General features: G+C 49.0%; 1 protein-coding gene across 1 annotated transcript in view; it reads right to left on the bottom strand.

Moving 5' to 3' along the window:
- The window catches only part of ADTRP (androgen dependent TFPI regulating protein), a 76,790-nt gene that overhangs the window by 9,534 nt on the left and 42,248 nt on the right, over window positions 1-25,008 (bottom strand). The window lies entirely within an intron of this gene.

Raw genomic sequence — 25,008 nt, 5'->3', positions numbered from 1 at the left:
CTCTCTTCAATACGGTGCAGTCATCCTGTCACCTTTGCAGAAAAGCACCCCCAAATTATGATGTTTCCCCTATCATGTTTTCACGGTTTGGACGCTGCTCTTGGGGTTGTATTCCTCCTTCCTCTTCCTCCAAACACGGTGAGTGGAATTAATTCCAAAAAATTCTATTGTGGCCTCATCTGCCCACATGACCTTCTCCCATACTTCCGCTGGATCATACTGATGGTTACTGGCAAGCTTCAAATGGACATGTGCTGGCTAGTGATGGGCGAACCCCTGGATGTTCAGGTCCAGCCGAACAGCTAAAAAACAGTTTGGTTCGGGTGCCAGAACATTACATAAAGCCGAACCCAAACCCAGATCCCATTCACATGAATGGGGGGCCTGAACATTCAGTGTTTGCCACGCTGTCATGTGCATCACAGCCAGGCAAAAACTGTCTCTAATCAGCAGTAAGATTAATATCGCCTGTCAGAGAGTTGCGGTTTTCACTTTGTCAGATGACAGTGTGAGCTTGCAGCTGTGACCAGAGGTAAAATGTTTACCTACGAACACAGACGTCGGCTAATGAGACTACTATTCCCAGTAGCGGTGATGTCATAGAGGTTACGGCAGATCACTGAGGCTGTGTTTCCAGCCAGGCCATTGAACTGCGGTGACCTCAGTGAGATCACCATGAGCACCATGAGAAAAGTCTCACAGTGTTGGCTGAGCTCAGTGAGTTCACCAAAGTTCACCATGAGAAATTTCTCATGGAGAACTGCGGTGAACTCACTGAGCTCAGTGCTGCACTGTCAGACTTTTAAAAAATGAGTACTGTGATAAAACACTCCGGGATCGCCTTTGCTGGGGTCAAAGGTCACGTGCGTTCAGCATGAAACTCAGGCGCAGAGCTGGGATTCGGGTATAACTGACACTGGGTCAGGTTTATTAATGGTGAAAGCAATGCATAAAGAAATAAAACATAAAACAAATCCTTGCCTGTCCGGCACTAACTAAACAAGGTACCACCTAACTACCAACTGGCGGTCTTCTCCCGTCCAGCCAAACCACAGTTGCAGTGGGCACTGCTTTCACTCACGTGTGTCTCTCACACAGACAGACTCTCTGTGTTCCCAGGCTGAGACACTCACACAACCACCTGGCATCCTTTTATATCCACCTCCCATTATTTATTAGTAAGCAGGTGCGATACTGACCAGACTAGGCCACATAGGAAAGGAATCTGGGCGAGATATACCTGCCCTCATCCACTATTCCCACATGATTCTCACATATCCCCCCTCTGCTCAGACCACTCCGGTCGAGCAATGACACCCTTCAAACAGTGCACTCGGGATAGGGCATCTGCATTCCCCATCTGTACCCCTGGGCGGTGCTCCACCGTAAAAGTGTAGGCCTGCAGGGCAAGGAACCACCGGGTTACCCGGCTATTCCGTTCCTTGTTCAAGTGCATCCACTTGAGAGGAGCATGGTCAGTGATCAGCCTGAACTTTCGGCCCACCAGGTAATATTTGAGGGCCTCTAGAGCCCACTTAATGGCGAGGCACTCTTTTTCTATGACTGCATACCTTTGCTCGTGTTTATTCAGCTTCCTGCTGAGATAGAGGACTGGGTGTTCCACTCCGTCCCTCACTTGTGAGAGTACGGCCCCGATACCGGTATCAGAGGCATCCGTTTGTACCACAAACTCGCTGCGGAAGTCCGGAGTCACCAGTATGGGCTGAGAGCAAAGTGCCCGTTTTAGGCTATGGAAGGCTTCTCCAGCCGCTAAACTCCATTTAATCATGACGGAGTCTTTCCCTTTTGTAAGATCCGTCAGGGGGGTAGCGATGGCTGCAAAATTGGGTATGAACCGGCAATAATAGCCGGCGATCCCCAAGAAGGCTTGCACCTGCTTCTTGTTGACAGGTTGTGGCCAGTCCTGAACCGCCTGAATCTTATCAACCTGGGGTTTAACAACACGCCTCCCAATTACATACCCCAAATACCGGGCTTCTTCTAGCCCGATATGACATTTCTTGGGGTTCGCGGTTAGACCTGCCTCCCACAGGTCGTCAATCACAGCTTGTACTTTCTGGAGATGAGTCTCCCAGTCCAAGCTGTAAATGACAATATCATCCAAATAGGTCGAAGCGTACTGCCTATGCGGCCTCAGGACTCGATCCATCAGTCTCTGGAAGGTCGCCGGTGCTCTGTGCAGTCCAAATGGCATATACACATACTGAAATAGACCTTCCGGCGTAGCAAATGCCGTCTTTTCTCTGGCAGCCTCCGCCAAAGGGATCTGCCAATACCCCTTTGTTAGGTCTAGGGTCGTAATATACCGGGCTTTTCCTAACCGATCTATTAACTCGTCGACCCGGGGCATAGGATAGGCATCAAATTTTGAGACCGCATTCAGTTTCCTGAAGTCATTGCAGAACCGGATTGTGCCGTCCGGTTTAGGAATTAACACAATCGGGCTGGACCAAGCACTGTGCGATTCCTCAATGACACCTAACTCTAACATTGCCTTCACTTCTCGGGAAACGGCTTCACGGCGCGCTTCCGGAATTCTGTAGGGTTTCACGTGAACAGTGACACCAGGTTCCGTTACGATGTCATGTTTCATTAGCGTAGTCTGCCCGGGTTTTTCTGAGAAAAACTTTTGGTTGTGAAGTAGAAACTGCCTGACCTCAGTCTTTTGCCGCTCTGAGAGAGTCTCTGCAACCCGTACCTCCGGTACGGTATGCGAGCAGACGGGACGGGCCAGCTCCGCTGACAAGGCAGACCGATCTTTCCAGGGTTTTATCAGATTTACATGATAAATCTGTTCAGGTTTCCGTTTACCTGCCTTGTATACTTTGTAGTTTACTTCACCAACTCTTTCCTTAATCTCAAAGGGGCCCTGCCACTTTGCCAGGAACTTACTGTCCACCGTGGGGACCAGGATCAACACCCTATCTCCGGGTGCAAACGTACGGATCTTGGCGCCCCTATCATAGATTTTTTTTTGGGCTCCTTGAGCCTGCATCATGTGTTCTTTGACGATAGGCATAACAGCCGCAATACGGTCCTGCATTTGTGTGATGTGACCTATCACCGTTTTAAACGGAGTGACCTGACCCTCCCAGGTTTCTTTTGCAACGTCTAACAGTCCGCGAGGACGTCGGGCGTACAATAACTCGAAAGGCAAGAACCCCGTGGAAGACTGGGGCACTTCCATGATGGCAAAAAGCAAATACGGAAGTAAATAGTCCCAGTTCTTCCCATCCTTGTCTATCGCCATTCTCAGCATCTGCTTCAGAGTTTTATTGAACCGTTCAACCAACCCGTCTGTTTGAGGGTGATACACGGATGTGCGTAACGGTTCGATTTGTAACAATCGGCAGAGCTCCTTCATTACCCTGGACATAAAGGGGGTCCCCTGGTCGGTGAGTATCTGTTTTGGTATACCGACCCGACTAAACACATGCACCAGTTCCTTGGCAATCATCTTGGTGGCCGTGTTACGCAAAGGTATGGCCTCCGGGTAACGAGTGGCATAATCCAAGATGACCAGGATATGTTGGTGTCCACGTGCAGACCGTGGAAGGGGCCCAACTAAATCCATCCCAATCCTCTCAAACGGGACTTCAATAATAGGTAGGGGTACCAAAGGGCTACAGAACCGAGGCTTAGGTGCAGAGGCTTGGCAGTCAGGACAAGACTCACAATATACACGAACATCGTGATGCATGCCTGGCCAAACAAAACAGTGTAATATCCTTTCGGTGGTTTTCTGGACACCCAGGTGACCTCCCATCACATGTCCGTGGGCCAGGTCCAGCACCTGCCGCCGGTAGGGTTTTGGCACGACTAATAGTTGCACCGGGTCTTCCCCCTTTTTCTCTATCTGATAGAGTAAATCATTCTCCAGAACCATGTAAGGATATGCCAGCCTAGAGCCAGGTTCTACGGGTACCCCATTTATCACTTTTACATTTGTCCTAGCCTGAGAAAGGGTAGGATCCTTTATTTGCTCGCTTTGGAAGTCATCTTTCTGAACTTCTAAATCCGGCAAACAGGGAGGTGGACGGCTGTCAGCCTCCTCCTCTTCCCCGGTCTCCTCCGTATCACCCGCCATGACTGAAAATGGGAACTGTAGGTCATTTCCAACAGACTCTTCCCCCGAGTCTTCCGGGGAGACCTCTTCCAGAGGTTTGGGACCCACATGCGCCCGGGGAGAAGAATCATGTACACTATTACCCTGGGGTATCAACTGATTCTCCCACAATTGCCAGAAGTGGGGAAAATCCCGGCCCAGGATAACATCATGCAATAACGCCGGGACGAGTCCCACTTTATGTTGCACAGACCCATAGGAAGTAGTAATGCATATGACCGTGATGAGATACGAACAGGTGTCTCCATGCACACACGTTACAGAAAATTTGTCTGATGGTCCAGTCGGGGCTGAAACCAGACTGGCCTTCACCAGAGTCACCACACTTCCCGAGTCTAACAATGCCACCACATTTTTTCCATCAACAGTTAAATCACACAAGTGTTTTTCCACCTCCTTTTGACCAGCATTCACACTCACTACCCGTGCAACCATAGACATGCGGTTTTTAGAGTCTGTGACGTCGCACTGCATGGGTTCAGTAGTGTGCGGACAGTTCGCAACAATGTGACCCATCTCTTGGCAGCGGAAACACCTAATGGGCCCCTTGCTTAGACCATAGTTCGTTACTCTCGGCCTCGCAGTGCGGGCAGTCCCGTTTTCCTCCCCCACTGTCTTAGGGATTTTTCCATCTCCCCTACTCCCTGGAACAGTCTTACCGGTTCCACGTGGAGACGATGAAGAACGAGGTGGGGTAGCGTCGTCTCGGAGTCCTTCTGCCACGGAGTAACGTTCAACCAGATCCACCAGTTGATCTGCCGTCGCAGGATTTCCATGGCTTACCCACTTCCTCAGGGCTGGCGGTAGAGCTCTCAGGTACTTGTCCATGACGACTCTCTGGATTATCTCTGGCGCTGTCAGCACCTCGGGTTGTAGCCACTTCTTCGTCACGTGGATCAGGTCGAACATCTGTGACCGCGGTGGTTTATCCGGCTGATAAGTCCATTGATGCACTCTCTGTGCACGGACAGCGGTCGTCACTCCCAGTCGGGCCAAGATCTCAGCTTTCAGTTTGTCAAAGTCCTGCGCAGTTTCAGGCTCTAAGTCATAATAAGCCTTTTGGGCCTCACCGGAAAGAAACGGGGCAATCAGGCCGGCCCATCGTGCCTTCGGCCATTTTTCTCGCACCGCCGTCCGTTCAAACGTGGTCAGGTATGCCTCGACGTCATCTTCGGTCGTCATCTTCTGCCAGTACCGACTCACGTGAATCACTCTCGACTCGGCTTCCAGGTTAACCTCATGTAGGCTTGCCAGGCGCTGCGCCACCTGCTGGAGAAGCGAACGATCGGTAGCTGTCATGTCCACCAACTCCTTCAGCTGGGCCATCATCACCCGATTAGCTTCTTGCTGGACGGCGGTGGACTTTATCAGCGCTTTCACCACGTCTTCCATGCTCATGCTTGCAACGTGATGCCCGCGTTCTCCACCACAATGTGATAAAACACTCCGGGATCGCCTTTGCTGGGGTCAAAGGTCACGTGGGTTCAGCATGAAACTCAGGCGCAGAGCTGGGATTCTGGTATAACTGACACTGGGTCAGGTTTATTAATGGTGAAAGCAATGCATAAAGAAATATAACATAAAACAAATCCTTGCCTGTCCGGCACTAACTAAACAAGGTACCACCTAACTACCAACTGGCGGGCTTCTCCCGTCCAGCCAAACCACAGTTGCAGTGGGCACTGCTTTCACTCACGTGTGTCTCTCACACAGACAGACTCTCTGTGTTCCCAGGCTGAGACACTCACACAACCACCTGGCATCCTTTTATATCCACCTCCCATTATTCATTAGTAAGCAGGTGCGATACTGATCAGACTAGGCCACATAGGAAAGGAATCTGGGCGAGATATACCTGCCCTCATCCACTATTCCCACATGATTCTCACAGTACATTAAAAAAAAAATGGTGTGGGTTGCCTGTATTTTTGATAACCAGTCAGGTAAAACTGACAGCTGCAGGTTGCAACCCTCAGCTGTCAGCTTTAGCCAGGGTGGTTATCAGTAATAGAAGAATAAAGCTGTCACCATGCCATTTTTTAAAATTATTTAAATAAGTAATAAAAAAAATGGCATGGGTGTCCCCCATTTTTTACAACCAGCCAAGCTAAAGCAGACAGCTGGGGGCTGGTATTCTCAGGTTGGTAAGGGACCATAGCTATTGGCCCTAAAAATAGCAGCCGTCCCAGGAAAGGCGCATCATACAGACATCTCTTCATTATGAAGCCATGGGCTTATTGTCACCTTCCAATACAAAAGTGACATCAACCCCACAAATATGAACCCCATTTGCCACCACCACAGAGCATGTGGGAAGAGCCAGGCAAAGTGCTAGAACATGTGCATCTAATAGATGCAACTTTTCTGAGGCAGCTGCGGGATGCTCTTTTTAGGTTGGGGAGAGCCAATATCCATGACCCCTTACCAGCCTGAGAATGCCAGCTCCCAGCTTGGTTGGACCCCAAGCCATTTTTTAAAATTATTTATTTAAATAATTTAAAAAAAAGCAGAGTGGTACCCTTCTATTCTTGATAACCAGCCTGGTTATCAAAAAAACAGGGGAACCCACGTCATTTTTTAAATTTTATTTATAGGCAAGGCAATGGCTGATGAATACACCCATCAGCAGCGTCTGCTCTCATTGTTATCAGTGACACCAGGCATAGGCTAATGGGAGTAATAGTCCCATCAGCAGAAGCCTATGATCTGAGGTAACTTTTCAACTGTGATCACAGTTGCAATCTCACACTATCATCTTTCAGCATGGGAACTGCAGCACTCTGATTGGTGGTAATGATCTTACCATTGATCAGAGTCACAGGTGTTTCTCTTGCTGTCATGCAGTGCCAAATTCAAACAGCAACACAAACTTCCTGCAATAGAGCTAAAAAAATAAAGGCATACAATAGTGACGAGCTAACTTGTTCATAAAAGGATCTCTAATCTCAAAGTCTTGCACATTCGGATTCATGTTCAGATTCCCGAGCATTTTCCTCAAAATCAGCAAAATTTGGCCATAGTTCAGTAAATTATCAAATTTATCCCTAATGCTTTGGTTTGGACTTTGGCTAGGATATTGATATTGTATGTTGCGTGGGGGAGACATGTTTCATTAGAGGAGGTGGTGAGTAGAGGTCATAGGCACGGCGGACTCATTTTTTTAGTTTTATTAACTTAATGTATGAAAATCCCAGCAGACAATCAGAGTGCAGAAGCCATCCACAATTTCCAGACCTAAGGTTTATGTCATTGACAGCAAAAGTCACATGTCACTCTCCATACAAAAAACAGACATGTGGCTTCGCCTCTATTTTGTGAGTGTAAGGCTGTGTGCACACAGTGCATTTTTGCCAAATTCCTATGTTGTTCCCCAACCTGTCATTTGTGTGATAGCGACAAAAACACTGGTGGTTCTGATCGGCAGTAATTTTACCACCGGATAAGACCGCTACCATCAGTCAGAGAGTTGTGGGGTCACGCTGTCAGATGTCAGCGTGACCTCACAGTTGTAACTGTGACTCTCAATAAAAAGTTTACTGACGGTCACAGGCATCGGCTGATGAGAGACTTCTACTCCCATCAGCCAACGCCTGGTGTCACTGATTACAGTAAGAGCAGACGGCGGCTAATGGGTGTAGTCATCAGCTGGTGGCTGATGGGCATGGTCATCAGTAGAGATGAGTGAACTTGTTTGGAAAACATTCACCAATCTCAAATTTTGCACGAGCGTAGCACATTCAGACTAGTGTTCGGTTTCTCGAACATTTTCCTCAGTAGGAAAAACTCGGTAACAGATCAGAAAATGATCATGTTTCCACTAATGATTTTGTTTTGATTTTGCCTAGCTTAATGGTGCTGTATGATGAGGAGGGGAGATGTGTTTTATGAGAGGAGAGAGTGTGTCTGTGTAAAATTGATGATCCATCATCTAACTAGATTGTGCTAAAACTGTGTTGCAGTCAGGAGGCCCCATTTGCTAATCCAAATCATTTGGGATAAAACTGTGATGCAGTGAGGAATCGGGAGGTCCCATTTGCTCATCAAAATTGAAAGGCCTAATATTGTGGTTCAGCCAGGAGTTCCTATTTACTAATCCAAATCATTTGGGATAAAACTGTGTTGCTGTGAGGAATCAGAAGGCCCCATTTGCTCATCAAAATCATTAGTTCCAATATAGGGATTTAGTCAGGAGGCCCTATTTGCTAATCCAAATTGTTTCTGCTAAAACTGTGCTGCAATCTTGAATCAGGAGGCCCCATATGCTATTCAAAATCATTATGCCTAATATTGGGGTTCAGCTAGGAGACCCATTTGTTAATCCAAATCTTTTGGGCTAAGGCTGTGTTGCAGTGAGGAATTGGGAGGCCCCATTTGCTCGTCAAAATCATTTGTCCTAAAATAGGGGTTTAGCCAGGAGGCCCTATTTGCTAAACAAAATCATTTGGGCTAAACCTGTGTTGTAGTGAGGAATCAGGAGACTTCAATTTGCTTATCAAAATCGAAAGGCATAATATTGGGGTTCAGTCAGGAGACTCTATTTCCGGTGAGCAATCAGATTGCTAATCAAAATCATTAGGTCTAAGTGTTGTTCTGGCACACTTTCTAAGAAAATAAATAGTGATTGTTCATTTAGTGACATGTGACTGACAGGTGCGGGCCTAAGGTTGTGAAACAGCAGTTTAAAAGAGGGGAAGGGTACATGCAACACGAGTAGGGAAAAAGCGAGGTCATGGTGGAAGGGGGCATAGGCTTGATGTTCAGCGTGTATGTGGCTTAGGTTTTAATGTTAATGAAAGCTCAAAACTGAATAAACACCATCTTGTTCTATCCAAAGGCAACTGACAACATCTGTTACTGTTAACCAATGTTTAAGCACAAATGAAAAATAGCAAAATATCTAAATATATTCAAATAATTAGAGAAATAAATTTCTATCTACCACCAGTGCTCACAAAGTGGTGAAAAAGCACCAAAAAGACAGAAAACCTGAAAACATCCAGGAGGAAGACAAGGTAAGTATATAATCCAAAATATTTTATTATATGACAATGAAAGAACAAAATAAAAATAATGGCAATAGGAAAATACCCAACACACAGTGCATGTATATTACCGGCCTTATCATCAAAATCTATAAATACAATGTTCTTAGAATATTTGATCGAAAAAGGCATAAAAGGCAGACGATTAATATGTCCTAATGAAATCAATAAATATCCGTCCCAATTATACAGCTAAAAAAAATCATAAAAGCATAAATTATCCCACAAAAATTGTGTGTTAACACAGATAAAGAACAATAATCACCTCACAATAGTGTATAAATTATATTGCACTATTCAAGAAAGGAAGTGTCACCATAATATGTGACTACATAAAAAGTGCAAGTGCAATGTGCAAAAAGATCTATTTTGTATTCATAATACACTAAAAAGTGCCATTGTGCATAAATGCATAAATATGACTAAAGTTCAAATATAATAAAAATCCAATTACTAATAATGGGAAAAACCAAAACTAAAGATGAAGTGCACAACACTAGGGATATAATATGCCTATATAGAGCCCCAAAGCTGCAAATTATGTGGGAATCAAAGAGAGATAAAAATTGCATTGATGGTAAAGCAAGGGAACTGCACCTTTAAATGCCGCCGCTACAAAATACTACACAGCCTCGACGCGCGTTTCGGAATCAATTTTCCTTCATCGGGGGAACCTTTTTTTAACATCTGTTACTGGACAGGCTACTCAACTACCTTTCTTTGGCAGCCACAAAGCGATATACCTTGTAGATGAGGCTCAGAAAGAGCATATGCTTCAGTCGATGACAAGCCCTGTATCAAGTGGCCCCTCCTCGATTTCCTCCACCTTAACATCACACACAGTACAATTGGGTTGCCCTCGCACACCCAGGGCAGCGGGGGTACTCGGTACCGGGCCGGTGTCAAGGCGGGAATGTGTCACAGCAGCGGTGACCTGGTCCGTGGCCCTGGGCGCCCAATATCAATGGCGGTGATGTTAATGGTGTTAAAGTTTATTAGAGTAGTTCATGACGCCACCCGTGGTGTTTGGCAAGTAAGACGTTGAGCCAGCGCTGCATGCAGATCCGCTGGGACTGATGGTGTGGTGCAGCAAAGATGGTGTAGCTCCCCACAGGTGGAGCTGTAGTCCCAGGGCAGTGTAGGTGCAATGGATGAGGAGAGGTGCAGAATGGTATAGATGCTGTTACTCAGGTGTAGCGGTGCTGGAATAACTGGAGGACACCAGGGTGTGCGGTTCCAAAGCTTTACTCACTGCTTGCAGTTCACTCAACTGCCTGCCTCCATACCGTGTTCTCCAGGTCAGGGCTCCAGCCAACCTCCAGGCAGGGTAGGATTCTCCCTTCCACACTCCGCCAACATGTACCTTACTGAACGACTCCTCCAATGCGCCTTTAGATGCGAAGCACTCCAGTACTTAGGTACCCTGGAATGCCTCTCTCTAGGTCTTCCTAGTCTTTACTTGTATGACAGACAGCTGTAGCCTGCTTCGGGGACTCCTCACTGCGTCCCGGCTCTCTATTCAGTTGCTGTTGTGTCCCAAGTCTATGATGGGAGCAAGGCGTTAGCGTCTCACTACACCTCCGGTGTCTGTTGCCGGACATAAAGATCCAATCAACCTCGGGGACCAGGCCCCGGCCTTTGCGCTCTCTGGACTGGAAGGGTTATGTCTTTCTCAATCTGCTTCCCACCGTCCTTCTATTCTCCTTCATTCCGATCTGTTCTATCTCTCTTATGGAAGGTTAGGTTATCAATCTTATCAGTCTCTTTCTCTGGTCTTTCTCGTGCCAGCAGCCCAGATCACTGGGACCTGCTGCAGCACGTCCCTCAGACACCCATCTTCTCTCTTCTCTCACTAAGCAACTAACCAACCTCTAACTCTCACTCTTCCCACTCTTTTATATCATCTCACTCCACCCGCCTCCCAGCACATCTCGTGTTACGAAGCAGGGTTCCACGAGGGGTGCTCTGCTAACCCCCAGCCTGAAGCTGTTAGGTGGCCCCACTGAACTATCCTGTGTGTGGAATGCTGGTGTGGAGCGTTGTCAGGAGTTCCCACCTTACCTGGATGGTGGGGCACTACACCTTAGGAGAAGGTGCAGTACCTCTGTGGCGACTGAAGCCTCAGGGGCGCCACACAATCCTCAGTGGTGGCACCAGCAAGTGCCATGGGAGGGTGGATTACAGCTATACCGGGGGGCTCATGGCACCAGACAAACTGTTACTGAAGGTGCAGGGACTGAGAAACAAATGGAGGCGGACGAGGAGGAAGAGGTAATGGGCGCGTAACAGTCAGAAGATAAAGAGGATAATGATCCCCTCTCTGTTGTCTGTGGTGGCTTTATGGGATGGAGGAAGCACACCATGGACTTAGACCTCATGGAAGCGCCCGACACATGAGCACTTTCTTGCTGCACTATCTGCATCATGATGCCCCGATTCTTAGGGTTAAAAATAGTCCTGACTACTGGGTTGTCACTCTGTTAGATCCACAGTACAAGAGTAAATTTTACCAGATGCTTCCCACCGTGTAAAGGGATGCATGCAAGCTTGAGTATGGAAACACGCTTGTAGACAATCTTAAGACTGGCTTTCCCCAAGACAGCAGTGAGGCACACAGTGTGCAATACAGTTATAAATATCTAAAGACTGATATTAATATATCACTGTACATGTGTATATGAAGATGGCTACTCTTAGTAAGCACCTGTTCACACCTGATTTCTGTTTGGAAAAAACAGCCTCAGGTGTTTTTAATTACAGCAGGATCCTACCTTCCCAAAGAGATGTAGACTTAAGTCTAAGCGAGGATTCACATTAGGTAGGAACCCAGCAACGATAATTGCTTTATCGTGGCTGCCAGGTACCCATGGATAGGCCAACTTATGTGATAAGTATTCTCAATTTTTCATATTTTCTAGTGCAGTAATGCAATTCAATTTTCATATTTCATGTTTGCATGCTATAGCACTACAGAATGCTACTTTATTTGTTTAGTTGTATATGGAGACAGCTGCTCTTTCTAAGCACCTGTTCACACTTGATTTCTGTTTGGAAGTGGCATTCTGTCTTTTGATATTTGTATACATTAGCTCTCTGACTGAGCACTCCATCTCTCAGCCTCAGGTGTTTTTCAATTACAGCAGGATCCTACCTTCCCATAGAGATGTAGACTTTAATCTAATAGAGAATTCACATTAGGCAGGTCTCAGCAACAAGAATCGCCTTATTGTGGCTGACGGGTACACATGAATTGGCCAATTTATGCACTAAGTATTCTCACTTTTTCATATTATCTAGTGCAATAATGCAATTCAATTTTCATATTTTATATTTGCATGCTATAGCACTACACAGTGCTACTTTATTTGTTTAGTTGCATTGCAGTTATAGACTTCCAATCCCGAGAACGTCGAGTTGTCAACACAAAAATATTAGCAGTAGTTCAAGTGGCAGAAGCAATTTCTGTGAGTCATTTCATACATTTTTTAGACCAGCCAGTGCACCAGCAGAACAAAGTACAAGTCTGACACATTGTGAATGACTGGAGAGGAGTATCTCAAGCTCAATATCACTGCCATCAGGTGAGGTTTGCACCCTTTTTCAATTTGGTCTTCAAAAATGGAATAGTGCCCTGAGCTCGTGGAGTGCCCTCACTCACCAGGGCCGTGGGGTACTCAGTACCGGGCCGGTTGATCTCAACGGGGGGTTGTCACGGCAGCAGTGACCCAGTCCGTGGCCCTGGGGCTCCATTGCAAAGGGAGTTGTTTCAGTGTGCTTATGGTGGTGAAAGTTTATAAGTGTTTCGTCACGCCACCTGTGGTGTTCAGCAATAGAGATGTAAGCTGACGCTGCAGACAGATCCTCTGGGACAGATGGTGTGGTGCAACAGTGATGTTATAGCCCCCCACAGGCAGGGCTGTAGTCCCAGGGCAGTGTAGGTGAAGTGACACGTAGATGGTGTAGTGTCAGGCGCAAGAGATGTAGCAGTGCTGGGCAGGTTGGCGCTGGAATAAGTGGAGGACACCAGGGCATGTAGTTCCAAAGCTTTACTCACAGTCTGTTGAGCATACAGGTGCCCGCCTCAGTGCCGTGTCCTCCGGGTCAGGAGTTCAGCCAACTTCCAGGCAAGATGAAGGACTCCTTTCCAACACTCCGCCAACATATGTGCCTTTTCTGAACGTCTCCTCTTATAGCGCCTAAGAATGAAGTACTCTCTGTATTGAGTAACACTGGAGTGCCTCCTATCAGATGTTCCAATGAACTCTACTTGTACGGCAGACAGCTGTAGCCTGCTTCGGGGACTCCTTGCTACTAAGTCCCGGCTCACTAATACGTTGCTGTTGTGCCCCCAAGTCTTGTGTGGGAATAAAGTGGTCACAACTTCTATTCCTCCGGTGTCTGCTGCAGGACCATTAGCATCCGTGCAACCTCGGGGACCGGACCCCGGCCTTGTGATTAGAACTTGAAAAGGGTTCTCCTCTAACCCTGGTCCTTGTTCTCTTATTCTCCTTACATTCCATGCTAATCCTTCTTTCCAATGCAGAATCAAGCTTTCGTTCTCTGTCTCTTTCCTGTGCCAGCAGACCCAGATCACTGTGGCCTGCTGCAGCACTTCCTTCTCCCATCCCTCTCCCAGGGATCTTCTCTGTCTCACACTCCGTCCGTCTACATCCTCACTCTCTGACTGAGTGCAAGGACTGACTGACTAACTCAACTCTTCCCGCTCTTTTGTGTCAACTAAACTTCACCCACCTCCTAGCACGTTTCGTGTTCCAAGCAGGGAGCCACCAAGGGGTGCTATGCTATACTCCAAGCAGGGAGCCGCCGAAGGTGCTTTGCTACACTACTTTGTGGTGTGGGGTGCAGGTGTTGGAGCGTGGTCAGGTGTCTCCACCTTACCTGGATGGTGGGATACCACACCTCAGGAGGAGGTGCAACACCTCTGTGGCGACTGAACCCTCAGGGGCGCCACACTTGTCTGTCATGCTTTGGAGGTTTATTCATGCCTAGCAGCCAGAATGTGTCTTCAGTAGTGTTGAGCATTCCGATACCGCAAGTATCGGGTATCGGCCGATATTAGCTGTATCGGAATTCCGATACTTAGTTCCGATACTTTTTTCATATCGAATACCGGAATCGGAAGTTCCCATAATGCTAGGAGCCCGCTCGATTTGATTCAGCCAATGGGGATCCTCAGAAGTGTGGGCAAATCCTGTTAGGCATGTAGGCATGTTAACTACTGGCATGGCTGTGATTGGCTGCTGAAATGATGTCATGATGCACTATAAAAAGCGCTGCAGCCGCCATTTCTGGTCACTCTGCTGTGAATTCAGTTAGGGACAGGCTGCTGTTGAAGACTGTGAGGGACAGTTAGAAATAGCGATTCCACAAAACATATAGTGCTTAACCCAGGCTACATAAACCACCACTGTAGCTTGCTTTTCCCTAGCAGCGCTGTTTTCACAGCTGTCTGCAAGGGCTGTGTGAGTGCAGACCCACGCTGTGTAGTGTGTCCTGCAGGCACGTCTGCTTGTAGGCCGGCCAGCGTGTGTCTCTGCCTCATACACATTTTTCTTTTATTGCTGCTTTTTTTTTCTCCTGTATAGTGTGCTTCCATACGTATCCATATACGTTGGTTGCAAACACTAAAGGAGTGGACAGCGGAGCCTTTCAGCTGCCTTTCAGTGCTATAGCCCATTTCTCTGCACTGTTTTTGGCTGTCTGATAGGTCTGTGTGTGAGTGCAGCTCACGTTGCAGTGTGTTCTACAGCCACCGCTAGCTGTAGTCCGCTCAGCGTGCGTCACTGCCTCATACATAGTCCTTTTATTGCAGCTAATTTAGCCAGATTTTTGCTCCTATATTAGTGTGCATCCAACCGCATCCATTGTCATTGGTTGGTTGCAAACACTATATAGGATTAGATAGAGGAGCCTTTTTGCTGGCTTGTGCCCTTCAGGGCCAGCCAGGCTAGTATCACCCTATTTTTTGGAGCCTCATCAATTGGTTAGCTTCCTGCATTGTAATCGCTCCAAAAAGTTTGTGATACTATAGCTTTCAAACTTTGGTCACATCCTTTCCTTTCCCCCCACCCAAAAAAAAGGAAATAAAGTTCACCAAACACTCCACTTTACAGTTGTCTAGGCCACATTAGATCATATTATAGTGTAGTACACACACTCTTAGCCAAATTAGTGTTTCTTATACTGGTTAGCAGGTGTTCAGGAATAAGAACACTAAGCCATCCCTTTTTTACTTTTCTGCCTATCTTTATCAGTCTACCAAGATGAAGAAGGCAGGGAGTAAGGCACGTGGTCGTGGCCGTGGAGTTTCAGCAGGGAGAGGACGGGGGGATTCAGCAGGGAGAGGACGTGGGGATTCAGTGTCTGCTGTGGCCACCAGTGACCCGGCATCCCCCACTTTTACCAGGCAACAGTCCTTCATGCGCAGCTTTGTAGGACCTCGCCGTACCCCACTGCTGCGTGACGAACAAATTGAAGCCGTTGTTGGATGGATGGCAGCTAACGCATCCACTTCAATGACTTCCGCATCCTCCCAAGGCCAGAGCACTGAAGAGCAACCATCTGTCTCTTCACCACCTGCCAAATTGCCCAGGCAGTCTGAGAGCCCTGGACAGGAGCCATCTCAATCTTTACTTCTGTTCTCAGAATCTGTTGGCTTGGAAAGAGGTGGCCAGCCAAGCAGCATTCTAGAGTGTGAAGAAGAGGGAGTATGCAGTGATGCGCAACTGCTTTGTCCCTCTGAATCTGAAGAGGCGGGTGGGCCAGTGCCTATGGTCAGCACACCTCAGTATGCATCAGATGATGATGAGACTCAGTTGCCAATTTCTGGTGCGTACGGTGCTGGCGAGACAACCCAGGACCAGCCAGTGCTTGAAGAGGGGAGTGGAGATGATGAGGTCCTTGACCCATCATGGCGTCAGCCACAGGAAGGTGATGGGAGCAGCTCTGAGGAAGAGATTCCCCGAACGGCCAAAAGAGGAGGGAGAGGGCGGGGGCAGACTTGGTTGCCTGTAGCCTCCACTTTGGCACCCGTGAGGAGCAATCCTCTTCCAAAACACAAAACGGGCGCTCCCAGGACTTGCAGTGCGCGGTCTTTTTTTGACACAGTTGCAGATGACATTTGCTTTGTCAAATGCAAGCTGTGTCATCAGAAAGTGAAACGAGGGAAAAATGTGACCAACCTCAATACCACAAATATGTGGAAACATGTGCGTACCAAGCATGAGGTGGAGTTACACAGACACACTGAAGATGTAGGCCAACCTTCAGCAGCATCTACCACCTCTTCAGCTCGTGTTGGGGCTTCTTCCTCCAGCTCACACACAGCTGGTTCGACTTCCTCACTGCAACGCCATGGAAGAACCACTGCCACTGTTGTCCAGAGACCCAGTGAAATTCCACCCACTGAACCACGTTCGCAGTCATCAGCACACTCCCAGGCCACTCACCAGCAATCGGTAGCACAGGCATGGGAGAAAAAGCGGCCATACTCGGCAAACCATCCCCGAGCACTGGCTCTGAATGCCGGCATTGTCAAACTACTGGCCCTTGAGATGCTGTCATTCAGGCTGGTGGAGACTGACACCTTCCGGAACTTTATGTCATTGGCAGTTCCACAATACAATGTGCCCAGCCGCTTTTATTTCAGCAGGCAAGCTGTCCCTGCCCTGCAAAAGCATGTGGAGGGAAAAATTAAAAATGCGCTACTAAATGCCGTCAGTAGCAAGGTCCACTTGACCACCGATGCGTGGACCAGTAGCCATGGACAGGGACGATACCTTTCCCTCACTGCCCATTGGGTCAATATTGTGGAGCCGGGTACAGATCTGGAGAGTGGCTCTGTATGTATTCTGCCAACTCCAAGGATTGCAGGAATGCAGTCTGTACATATTGAGTCCTCCTCCTACTCTAGTTCCTCGGAATCAGCACTGCGTGAGCCTGTTAGGCCAGATATGAGCACAGGTGTGGCCAAACGTCAACAGGCCGTCCTTACATTAATTTCTTTAGGGAATCGGAGCCACACAGCACAGGAGCTCTGGAATGCCATCAAGCAGGAGAGCGATGTGTGGTTTGTGCCAGCGAATCTCCAGCCAGGTTTGGTAGTGAGTGACAATGGCCGAAATCTAGTTGCAGCTCTGGGCCTAGGCAACCTCACTCACATACCATGTCTGGCACACGTGCTCAATTTGGTCGTGCAGAGCTTTCTGAGGGACTATCCGGATCTTGATGCACTGCTGCACAAGGTTCGCCTAGAGTGTGCTCACTTGCGGCGTTCCAGCATGGCAAGATCGCGCATTGCATCTCTGCAACGCCGATTCCGCCTGCCAGAACATCGCATCATATGTGACCTCCCCACCAGGTGGAATTCAACGTTACATATGTTGGAGTGGTTGTGTGAGCAGCAGGCAGCAGTAATGGAGTACCAGCTGCATCAGGCGCAAACAAGTCGCACTGTGCGCCGGACACACTTCACCACCACTGAGTGGGCCACTATGAGGGACATCTGCCAAGTTTTGCGTGCCTTCGATGACTCCACGCGGATGGCCAGTGCAGATGATGCACTAATCAGCATGACTGTCCCCCTCATCTCTCTGCTTCAAAAAACCTTACAAGCACTAAGTGAGGAGGTTTTTGAAGAGGTCGAGGATGAGCAGTCAGAAATGCCATCTGCTTCTAGTAAGTCTGCGCAACGTGCTTCCACACAAAGGCCCAGGCAGGGGACACTTAGTGAGGAGGATGACGAGGAGTTAATGGAGGAGGAGGAACACATCTCTCCAGAGGAGGGAGGTACACAAGGCTCTAGTAGTCAGTGTGTACAGCGAGGGTGGGGTGATGCTGAGCAAGCAGAGATGCTGCCTCAAGCTGGGGACAGCGTTTCCGGTCCAGTTGGCAGTCTGCAGCACATGGTTGATTTCATGCTGCAGTGCTTGTTAAATGACCGTCGCATCGCCAACATTCTCCACACGGCTGATTATTGGGTGTACACCCTCCTAGATCCTCGCTACCGGGACAACTTACAAAGCCTCATACCACAGTTGAACCGGGAGCGAAAAATGCGGGAGTACCAAGAAACACTTGTGCAGGCCATCATGTTCTCCATTCCCCCCACAAGTGTTGCTGGTAGTGCTTTTCAAAGCAGCCATGTGGGTAGAGGCAGTGGAGGAAGCTCTGCACAAAGAGGTGGTGGTCAGATGGTGACAGACTACTTGTCGTGCCCTGTTAGTGTTCTCCCAGACGGCTCTTCCCCGTTCAAGTATTGGGTCTCTAAGCTGGATACATGGCCAGAGCTTAGCCAGTATGCATTGGAGGTGCTGGCTTGTCCTGCTGCTAGTGTATTATCGGAACGTGTCTTTAGTGCTGCAGGTGGTGTGGTAACAGACCGTCGCACGCGACTATCCACCGATAATGTTGACCGGCTTACTTTTGTGAAAATGAACAAGGCCTGGATCTCACCTGAATTTGCCAGTCCTCTTCCAGAATAAATAATTGGCTGGCAACAGGATCCAGGTCTCCTGTTGTGTTCATGTTTCTATGACCTGAACTTTATTTCCTGGGCTACAGCAACGCCCGTTGTTGCTCAGAAGTGCTGTCCACACAGACAAAACACTCGCTCATGTGTAAGTGGGGTTCGGTAACGTCAGCTGATCCCCTGCTGTGTGTACGGCAAACTCTCCTGCTGCCTACAACTTCTGACTACCTCTGATTTAATATGTTCTCTGATTTGCCCTCTGTCTCCACTCTGTTTTGAGTATTTCCTCCGGCCTACAACACCGCCTGTTTCTGCTCTCAAGTGCCGTCTGCACAATCCACACTTGTTCCTGTGGTACCTGGGTCCTGTAACATCTGCTCATCTCCAGAGTTGAGCACGGCAATGTCTCCTGCTTTGTCTACATTCCCTCTACTTGTAGTGGAAATGTGGACAGAGCAGGAGACATTGCCTGACTCACCTCTAGGGAGAAGCTGCTGTTACAGAACCCCAGTAACACAGGAACAAGTGTGGGTTGTGCAGACGGCATTTCAGAGCAGCAACTGGCGTGGTTGGAAGCCAGAGGAAATACTCGAAACAGAGTGAAGACAGAGGCCTAATTGGAGTACGTTGACAGTTAGTAGTAGTCTAGAAACAATCGCAAACTGCCACCAAGTAGGCCTCGGCCTACTACCTGATTTTCCCTGGGCTCTGACACCGCCAGTTGGTGCTCAGAAGTGCTGTCCGCACAGACAAAACACTCGCTCATGTGTAAGTGGGGTTCGGTAACGTCAGCTGATCCCCTGCTGTGTGTATGGCAAAGTGTCCTGCTCCCTCCACAGTCAAACAACCTCAGATTTACACCTGGCTCCAAGTAGGCCTCGGCCTACTACCTCATTTTCCCTGGGCTCCGACAACGCCAGTTGGTGCTCAGAAGTGCTGTCCGCACAGAAAAACACACTCGTTCATGTGAAAGTGGGGTTCGGTAACGTCAGCTGATCCCCTGCTGTGTGGAGGGCAAACTGCTGCTGCCTCCAAATTTTAGCTACTTCAGATTTAAACATTCTCTGATTTGGCCTCTGTCTCCACTCTGTCTCTAGTATTTCCCCTGACCTCCAACACCGCCAGTTCCTGCTCACAGTTGCCGTCCACGCATTCCACACGTGTTCCTGTGTTAATGGGGTTCTGTTACGTCAGCAGATCCCCAATGTGTGTCCGCCACTGTCTCCTGCACTGTCCACCTTCCCACTGCAAGCGGTGGGAATGTGGACAGAGCAGGAGACAGTGGCAGACACACATCAGGGGATCTGCTGACATTACAGAATCCCAGTAACACAGGAACACGTGTGGATTGGGCAGACGGCTACTGTACGCATAAACTGGCGGTGTTGGTGGTCACGTGAAATCCTGGATACAGAGTGGAGACAGATGCCTAATTGGAGCACGTTGACAGTCTGTTGTAGCCTACAAACAATCTAAAACTGCCACCAAGTAGGCCTCGGCCTGCACCCTGGTTCTCCCTGGGCTCCAACAACGCTAGTTGGTGCTCGGAAGTGCTGTCCACACAGAAAAACACACTCGTTCATGTGAAGGTGGGGGTCAGTAATGTCAGCTGATCCCCTGCTGTGTGGAGGGCAAACTGCTGCTGCCTCCAAATTCAAACAACGTCTTATCTTAAACTGCCTCCAAGTAGGCCTCAGCCTACAAAATGACTATCCCTGGGCTCCAACATCGTCAGTTGTTGCTCGGAAGTGCCGTCCACACAGAAAAACACACTCGTTCATGTGAAAGTGGGGTTCGGTAACGTCGGCTGATCCCCTGCTGTGTGGAGGGCAAAGTGTCCTGCTCCCTCCAAAGTCAAAATACCTCAGCTTTACACCTGGCTCCAAGTAGGCCTCGGCCTGCACCATGATTGTCCCTGGGTTCCAACAACGCTAGTTGGTGATCGGAAGTGCTGTCCACACAGAAAAACACACTCGTTCATGTGAAAGTGGGGTTCGGTAACGTCAGCTGATCCCCTCCTGTGTGGAGGGCAAACTGCTGCTGCCTCCAAATTGTAACTACTTCAGATTTAAACATTCTCTGAATCGGCCTCTGTCTCCACTCTGTCTCTAGTATTTCCCCTGACCTCCAACACCGCCAGTTCCTGCTCACAGTTGCCGTCCACGCATTCCACACTTGTTCCTGTGTTCCTGGTGTTCTGTAACGTGAGCTGATCCCCCAATGTGTGTCCGGCACTGTCTCCTGCGCTGTCCACCTTCCCACTGCAAGTGGTGGGAATGTGGACAGAGCAGGAGACATTGGCAGACAAACATCAGGGGATCTGCTGACATTACAGAACACCAGTAACACAGGAACACGTGTGGATTGGGCAGACGGCTACTGTACGCATAAACTGGCGGTGTTGGTGGTCACGTGAAATCCTGGAAACAGAGTGGAGACAGATGCCTAATTGGAGCACGTTGACAGTCTGTTGTAGCCTACAAACAATCTAAACCTGCCACCAAGTAGGCCTCGGCCTGCACCCTGGTTCTCCCTGGGCTCCAACAACGCTAGTTGGTGCTCGGAAGTGCTGTCCACACAGAAAAACACACTCGTTCATGTGAAAGTGGGGGTCGGTAACGTCGGCTGATCCCCTGCTGTGTGGAGGGCAAAGTGTCCTGCTCCCTCCAAAGTCAAAATACCTCATCTTTACACCTGGCTCCTAATAGGCCTCGGCCTGCACCATGATTGTCCCTGGGTTCCAACGACGCTAGTTGGTGCTCGGAAGTGCTGTCCACACAGAAAAACACACTCGTTCATGTGAAAGTGGGGGTCGGTAACGTCGGCTGATCCCCTGCTGTGTGGAGGGCAAAGTGTCCTGCTCCCTCCAAAGTCAAAATACCTCAGCTTTACACCTGGCTCCTAATAGGCCTCGGCCTGCACCATGATTGTCCCTGGGCTCCAACAACGCCAGTTGGTGCTCGGAAGTGCTGTCCACACAGAAAAACACACTCGTTCATGTGAAAGTGGGGTTCGGTAACGTCAGCTGATCCTCTGCTGTGTGGAGGGCAAACTGCTGCTGCCTCCAAATTGTAACTACTTCAGATTTAAACATTCTCTGATTTGGCCTCTGTCTCCACTCTGTCTCTAGTATTTCCCCTGACCTCCAACACCGCCAGTTCCTGCTCACAGTTGCCGTCCATGCATTCCACACGTGTTCCTGTGTTACTGGGGTTCTGTAACGTCAGCAGATCCCCCAATATGCATAAACTGGCGGTGTTGGTGGTCACGTGAAATCCTGGAAACAGAGTGGAGACAGATGCCTAATTGGAGCACGTTGACAGTCTGTTGTAGCCTACAAACAATCTAAAACTACCACCAAGTAGGCCTCGGCCTACACCATGATTGTCCCTGGGCTCCAACAACGCCAGTTGGTGCTCGGCAGTGTCTTTGGCATGGGGACTCCCTGTTGCCCAGCCTGGTTCCAGCACGCCTGCTGTTTCCGGGTAGTGTCAAGGTCACTATGCCACCAATCCGTTGTCCTGTCGTCTTGCGGCCGGGTTAGCCGACTCTACGGTGCCTGCAGTTTAGGTGACTCCTATGTGGGCTGCGGGAACTGGCACTGAAGGCTGGATCCGTATTGCCAATGGGACATGGACCCCCTGTAGGACTGTGGGTTTCGGTAACTGCGGCCGGCTTGCGGCCTGGCTACTTTGCTTTGAATGGGTACCTTCTGCTACCCACCCGGGTTCCAGCACTGTCTGCTGGTTCTCGCCAGAGCCTTTGGCCTAGGTGCGTCCATCTCGGTATCCGAGGTCCAGCACCGTCAGCTGGTCCTTGGTAGTGCTTTCTAGCACAGGTACCTCTTGCCTAGTAACCGTCGTCCAGCACCGTCAGCTGTTCCTCGGTAGTGCCATTGGCTCTTGTAGCTTTTGCTACCCATCTGGGTTCCAGCACCGTCAGCTGGTTCTCGGCAGTGTCTTTGGCACGGGGACTCCCTGTTGCCCAGCCTGGTTCCAGCATGCCTGCTGTTTCCGGGTAGTGTCAAGGTCACTATGCCACCAATCCGTTGCCCTCTCGTCTTGCGGCCGGGTTAGCCGACTCTACGGTGCCTGCAGTTTAGGTGACTCCTATGTGGGCTGCGGGAACTGGCACTGAAGGCTGGATCCGTAGTGCCAATGGGACATGGACCCCCTGTAGGACTGTGGGTTTCGGTAACTGCGGCCGGCTTGCGGCCTGGCTACTTTGCTTTGAATGGGTACCTTCTGCTACCCACCCGGGTTCCAGCACTGTCTGCTGGTTCTCGCCAGAGCCTTTGGCCTAGGTGCCTCCATCTCGGTATCCGAGGTCCAGCACTGTCAGCTGGTCCTTGGTAGTGCTTTTTAGCACAGGTACCTTCTGCTTAGTAACCGTGGTCCAGCACCGTCAGTTGGTCCTCGGTAGTGCCATTGGCTCTTGTTCCTTCTGCTACCCATCCGGGTGCCAGCACTGTCTGCTGGTTCTCGCCACAGCCTTTGGCCTAGGTGCCTCCATCTCGGTATCCGAGGTCCAGCACCGTCAGCTGGTCCTTGGTAGTGCTTTCTAGCACAGGTACCTCCTGCCTAGTAACCGTGGTCCAGCACCGTCAGCTGTTCCTCGGTAGTGCCATTGGCTCTTGTAGCTTTTGCTACCCATCTGGGTTCCAGCACCGTCAGCTGGTTCTCGGCAGTGTCTTTGGCACGGGGACTCCCTGTTGCCCAGCCTGGTTCCAGCACGCCTGCTGTTTCCGGGTAGTGTCAAGGTCACTATGCCACCAATCCGTTGTCCTGTCGTCTTGCGGCCGGGTTAGCCGACTCTACGGTGCCTGCAGTTTAGGTGACTCTTATGTGGGCTGCGGGAACTGGCACTGAAGGCTGGATCCGTAGTGCCAATGGGACATGGACCCCCTGTAGGACTGTGGGTTTCGGTAACTGCGGCCGGCTTGCGGCCTGGCTACTTTGCTTTGAATGGGTACCTTCTGCTACCCACCCGGGTTCCAGCACTGTCTGCTGGTTCTCGCCAGAGCCTTTGGCCTAGGTGCCTCCATCTCGGTATCCGAAGTCCAGCACCGTCAGCTGGTCCTTGGTAGTGCTTTTTAGCACAGGTACCTTCTGCTTAGTAACCGTGGTCCAGCACCGTCAGTTGGTCCTCGGTAGTGCCATTGGCTCTTGTTCCTTCTGCTACCCATCCGGGTGCCAGCACTGTCTGCTGGTTCTAGCCACAGCCTTTGGCCTAGGTGCCTCCATCTCGGTATCCGAGGTCCAGCACCATCAGCTGGTCCTTGGTAGTGCTTTTTAGCACAGGTACCTTCTGCTTAGTAACCGTGGTCCAGCACCGTCAGTTGGTCCTCGGTAGTGCCATTGGCTCTTGTTCCTTCTGCTACCCATCCGGGTGCCAGCACTGTCTGCTGGTTCTCGCCAGTTTCTCAGCCTTCTTGTATCTTCTGCTACATTTCCAAGATCAAGCTTTTTGAAATTGTCTTTGGTAATCCTTATTGATCTCCATGACGACCCTGATGACGACGACCCTGAAGACCACACCAAAGAAGACCAGAAATATGACCCTAAATAATAAGACCAAGAGGACAAAGAACATGAAGACAACCACCAAGATACAGAACAAAAGACAGAAGAACAAGAAGCAGAAGAAGCAAAAGCAGAAGAACAGAAAGCAGAAGAACATTAAGCATAAGACTAAAAATCAGCATAGAAGAAATCAAAATTATAAGCAGAAGAAGACTAAGCAGTAAATGGGGGTGAGTCCGTTCCTCCTCGTGGTGCCCCTGGAAAATGCCTGTTGCTGCAGGCCAAACTGAACGCGGACAAATCCTGTTGTAAATCTTTAGTGACAGGCAGAACGTAAGGTGTAATCTTATAACTTTTATAGATAAGTACTACAGGAATGTCTGTCACCATAAGAAAATGAAGACAAAGAAGAATAGGAAGAAGATGAAGAAATAGCATATTAAAATTGATAATAGCTGAATAAGAAGAATATGAAGAATGGAAAAAAAATTAATGGGAAGAAGATGAAGAAGAAGAAGATGAATAAGGTGAAGAAAAAGTTGATGAAAAAAATGCTACTGCTGCGGATCATGAAGGAGAAAGTGTGGGAGAAGTACAAAAGAACGTGAAGAGCATGGAAGTTGTGAAACATACATATCTGACAAAATATAAAAAAGGTTAACATAGTCAATATCTTTTTAACTCCGAACGTACTGAAAAAAAAAATTGGAATTAATGCTATGCCATGTGATTTGAATAAACCACTATGCTTTTAATGTCTCCTCCACCTCCCACAATACATTCTACATGATTCTTATTTGTTTTCAA

This window comes from Dendrobates tinctorius, unplaced genomic scaffold (assembly GCF_039654945.1).
Source record: "Dendrobates tinctorius isolate UK_male_01 unplaced genomic scaffold, ASM3965494v1 ptg000115l, whole genome shotgun sequence".
NCBI lineage: Eukaryota > Metazoa > Chordata > Amphibia > Anura > Dendrobatidae > Dendrobates > Dendrobates tinctorius.
This window is presented reverse-complemented; position numbering and strand designations above follow the sequence as displayed.